Source organism: Prionailurus bengalensis, chromosome B2 (genome assembly GCF_016509475.1).
Source record: "Prionailurus bengalensis isolate Pbe53 chromosome B2, Fcat_Pben_1.1_paternal_pri, whole genome shotgun sequence".
Lineage (NCBI taxonomy): Eukaryota > Metazoa > Chordata > Mammalia > Carnivora > Felidae > Prionailurus > Prionailurus bengalensis.
Genome location: NC_057349.1, coordinates 85,592,487 through 85,598,102, shown reverse-complemented (window position 1 = coordinate 85,598,102; position 5,616 = coordinate 85,592,487).

The window sequence follows — 5,616 nt, the reverse complement described above, 5'->3', positions numbered from 1 at the left end:
AAATTTCCAGTGTGTATTCATGAAGCATGACTCTATTCCTTGGCATCAATTAATTGGTCCAGATGGAGCCTCAGGCCTGAGCTGAGTCACCTCAAATCCCTTTTCTGAGGGCTTGGAATTAGGAACAAGGAGAGGCAGAGGATACTATATTGTAGAGAGAAAGAGAGGAAGAGAATAGAGAGAAGGAAAGGCAAAATACATACATACAGCAAAATCCTAATAGGTTCCTGCCTTTGGTTTGTTCCTGAGGCCTGCATATCTGTTCTTGGGTTCTCTTGAGACTACAGGGTCCATGAAATAAATCCCCTTCTTGTATTAAAGCTTCTTAGCACACATTAGTTCCACTGAGATCCTAACAAATGCACAAGTTAACAAGGCGATACGAATATAGTAGCAGTTATTCCATTTCTTAAAGTCATAAGACTTGAATCATTTCTGATTTCTCATATACTCAGCTTTTCTACACTGGGGATCATATTGATGAACTATTCTTGATTTTCATGCCTTATTCAAATATAGACCAGATGTAGTGAAGCCTATTTTTATCACTATTTTTCTCATTTCCCTCTCTGATTATCTATTACTTTTTTTCCCTACTTTGCATCTTTTCCTTTGAGATGTGAACCCTAAAGACTTATTAGTTACCTGGGACATAAAATCTCCAATTTGAGCTTCAGCTCAGGTCATGATCTGACAGTTTAGAGCCAGGAGCTGGTTTCGGATTCTGTCTCCATCTCTCTCTGTCCCTCCTCCATTTGCACTCTGTCTATCTGTCTGTCTGTCTCTTTCTCTCTCTCAAAAATAAGTTAAAAGTTAAAAAAAAAAATTAAAATCTCCAGTTTGATGCCAGTCTGGGTTTGGATACTTTCGATGATAAAAGATAAGAGTAATACAGAAATAATAAAAACTTCAAATGGGATTAAATAATAAAAACCTCAAATGGGATTAAATAATTCTTTTGATGATAAAAGACAAAAGTGATATGGAAATAATACAAACCTCAAATGGGATTAAATAAAATAAAAATGTTTTTCAAACATGGGCAAAAAAACAGCATTATTTCTGAGGAAACCAGATCTAGTTCTATTTTAAGCCTCTTCTTTGGTAGCCCCCAAAAGCTCTAGTTTCTTTGAAGAAGGTAGCAAATTAACTGCAGCAATTTCAGCATTTCTACAACACAGTATTTCACCTAAAGGAAAACAGAATCATTTCCCGTAGCTTCTGAAAAAGGCACGGGACCCTCGTGCACTGTTGGTGAGAAGGTAACCTGGTGCAGTCCCTGTGAAAAACAGTATGGAGCTTTCTCCAAAATTAAAAATAGAATTACCATATGCTCCAGTAATTCCACTGCTGAATATTTACTCAACGAATACAAAAATACTAATTCAAAATGATATATACACCTCTATGTTTATTGAAGCATTATTTACCAATTAGCCAAATTACATAAGCAACCCAAAAGTTCATCAATAGAAGAATAAAGAAGATGGTGTATATACACAATGGACTATTACTCAGCCAGAAAAAATGAACTCTTGCCATTTGCAACAATGTGGATGGAGCTAGAGAGCATAATGCTAAATGAAAGAAGCCAGTCAGAAAAAACAAGTACTATATGATTTCACTCATATATGAAATTTAGGAAACAAAACAAACAGATAATAAAAAAAGAGAGAGACAAACCAAAAAACAGACTCTTAACTGTAGAGAACAAACAGATGGTTACCAGAGAGGAGGTGGATGGGAGGATGGGTGAAATAGGTGAAGGGAATTAAGAGTACACTTATCTTGATGAGCACTTAGTAACATATAGAATTGTTGAATCACCATATTGTACACCTGAAACTAATTTAATACTGTATGTTAACTATACTAGAATTAAAATTTAAAAAAAAAGGCATGGTGTTCCTTTTTATGTTTTTCCCCACACCAAGTCAGGTGACCATCTGGCCGAAAGCAATGAGATGTGCAAAATTGGCCTAAATCAGTAGAGGTCCACTCTTAATCCAGGAAAAGGAAAATCCCACCCCAAATGCACTCCTGATAATAGGAGAGAGATAACTTCTCAAAGAATGATCACAGATACTCAGTAATATAAAGAGGGAAATGATGTAGAGCAAATGTGTAGCACCATATGTGTGCATTGTTTTCCCAAAGTGAAGTTAGTTTAAAGAATTTGGATCCAATGGTATGAATTTGGGTGAGAAGATGAAGCATGGCCAGGTCACAGAAGAAGGAATATGCAGGATATAAGAGCTCCTGTGGCAACATAGGTAGTAATTAAATAGGCAGAGAATAGTGAGAACACGGATCACTAGAACCAAGGCCGGAGAGGCATAGAACAGCTAAAGCAGAACACAGCAGTAGCCACAGATCTGGGAGAAGAGGAGAATCTCAAATCCAGATCTGAGCTCCCATGACCTCAGGAGACTGAAAAAGATCAAGGCCAAAGGAGAAGAGACTCTGCGAAGCTTTCACTTATTAATAAACAGAACATTAAAATTTACTAATGGAGGCAAGGACTGGTATGTACTAAAGAATGTAAGTTAAATTATACCGGATGACAGATGTCTTTACTCATCTCTTCAGTCACCTATTTCATAGGTTTTCATTGTGTATTTATTTACTGTGAACCAGGTCTCATGCTGCTTCAGAAAACACAGATACAAAGTAGACAGGATCCTGACCTCTTGACGGTTATAGTCTAGGGAACCTACAATTACATTGTAAAAAGTACCCTAATGCATGTCTGCCCAAGTGGCTCTGAGTTCAAATAAGAAGGGCAGCTAATTCAGAGAGATTTTGGAAGGCTTCTGGAATAGGGATGCTGAGCAGAATCCTGAGAAATTAGTAGGAGGTAGGTAGGTATGGAGAGTTGGGAGAAGTGTTCTAGACAGAGGGACTGCCTTTGTGCAGAGATCTTTATATACATATACACAGCAGTTCAATCATGTTCCTATTTCTCCTGCTAGGGACAGAAAATAACAGCATAAAATCAGAGCATCCAAGACATGAAATAGATCTGATCTTCATGAGCTGGGATCTGAGAATTCATAAGTATCTTACAATGGTCTTCAAGGGGTCTGTGAACTACATCCAAAGCACATCCAAAAATGTGTTTGTGGGGGCGCCTGGGTGGCGCAGTCGGTTAAGCGTCCGACTTCAGCCAGGTCACGATCTCGCGGTCCGTGAGTTCGAGCCCCGCGTCGGGCTCTGGGCTAATGGCTCGGAGCCTGGAGCCTGTTTCCAATTCTGTGTCTCCCTCTCTCTCTGCCCCTCCCCCGTTCATGCTCTGTCTCTCTCTGTCCCAAAAATAAATAAACGTTGAAAAAAAAATTAAAAAAAAATGTGTTTGTGGGTAGACACCTTTATCTAAACAAAGGTTTTAGAACAATTATCATAACTACAAAGGGATTGAAAATACCCAAAAAAGTTTTAAAAGATTGAGAATTTTAAAAAAGAATAGAAAATCTCTAACTTACAGGTCTTGTAGAGGAAAACTGGAGAAGATGGATGATTAGAGATTATAAAGACTGCCAAGGTGGCATCTATGCTGCACTGAGGGCCAAGAGTGTGCATTCAGGCTTTAGGCTCATTAAAGGCCCTCTGGTAGTGTAACCAGTGTGGCCCACCCCAGTGGTCTCAATTCTAGCTCCTTGGATATTACTTTATTCTGCATTCTCTTCAAAAACTTTGATTCTGCTCTTAGGACGCAACTTCCTGTAAACTGCCTCCATGTTCCTCATCCATTTCTTAGATTGCATTGTCTCTCTGGGACTAGCTTCCCCTGTGTTTTGTTTCGGGAGGTAGAATGAGAAAATTATAAACATCTCTTCTTGGTTGACTTTAACAACTGTTGAAGTTCATTTTGTTTGGACATGAAATGGAAGATGTCTCCAATGTGCCCCTCTGGTGAGTGGTTTGTTCCCATGCAAGTGTCCTAGGAGTCCTGAGGAGACTGGCTACAACTCTACTGCATTCCATCACAACATCTCCTTGTTTGTCATGCAGTGTAGACTTGGCACTTCATTTTCTTCCATCCTCTATGGAGACATAATGGACCTACATTGCATTCCAGCTCTATTCCTTAGGAGCTGGGAATTTAAGTGTGGTTCTAACTCTCTTTACATCTGGCAGTGATCCACCAGGCCAGCTGATTCCAATTCTCTTTTCTTCTGTGCTGTATGTGACAAGACTTCAGCACTTCTTCTGCCTAAGCAGGCATCCCAATAAGGAAGGAAATTCTCACCCTTCCCTCTTGAAGAAAATCCCAGTTCTATGAGTGTTTCTGTTTTCTCTCCGAACCTCTTTCCAAATACTTTTTGAGTAGGAGAAGGGGAATATTCTGTCTCCTGCTCCTTGTAGAAGAAAGAAAAGGGCCTTGGTCCACCAACAATGCATTCCTCACAAGGTTGCAGTCATGGTGGACATGAATTTTGGCATCTCTCAATAGATCCAGTGGAGAGTGCTGATCTCAAATGCTGGTGACTCCTTTAGAGTATGGAATGTTTTGTTATATTCAGCATTCTCTTAAAACTATCTTGCCCTCTCAAGTCCTCATAGGTGGGCCCACTGTTTGTCTTACGTATAGATTCAAGCATGCTCAAATTCACTGGATAATCGATAAGGAGAAAAAAAACCAGTATCTTTAGGTATAATGGAATTGGGGCACTTAAGATTTAAGCTTCTCTTTCTCTCTTTTTGAAGTCAGATACAGAGTCTTAGCATAGATTGATGTGTCATGGTTTCTGAGAGGCAGGCTTTTCCCAGTTGTTATAATAGAGCTTGGAAGCAGTAGAGAAATTAAGTTGATGTTGTGGATACACTGCCTTGGTATTTATGGTCTACAGAGTGTCCCTGTGAGCCAGGAATAAAGGGGTGGGTAGGTAGAGGACATTATCATGGTGCCAAAGTGATGGGAGACAAAGTGGAGAACAATGAGTCCTTCTTGAGCTGGCATGGGGAATGGGATGAGCCACAGTCACTATTTAGATCCTGGTCTGTTTTTCTCTTTACCTGAGTATATTGTGGATCATCCGGAGGCAAAAATCCTATTTAGCAACTACTTTGAGTGTTATCACCAGATTTGTAAATGTGTCCTACTAGGTTTTTATCTTGTCCTCTTGCAGAGACCGAAATCCTGGCTTACTCTTGTTAGTCGTTTGTCCCTGAGTGGTGAGGATTTGCTAAGAAATCACAGACTAAAGACAGACTGCTGCTTGTTTTCCCTTCTAAAATGGCTGTTTTGCAATCAATATGTAAACTACCTCATTTTGGACTCCAGTGGAAAATTGCCTTTTATTATTTGCTGTCCATCACTTGCTGCCTATTTCCCGTTTCTATTATGGATGAAATCACCTTATGTCTTGGTGGAAGGCAAAACTTGCTACCCACACTCAAGGCTGAAAACACTGAATGCTCACTTTTCTCAGTGCCTCTTTGAAACCAGAGCACAATAACAACAACAACCAGGCTTGGCTACTCAGATGCAGCTGCTCTGAACTTTGATGGAAAGAAGCAAGGTGGTGGTAGGTGATGGCTAAGCCACTGGCAACACTGAATCTCTAGGATCAACAGTTTCTGATTTTCCAGTGGATCTTTAAGTGTTCAGAAGTG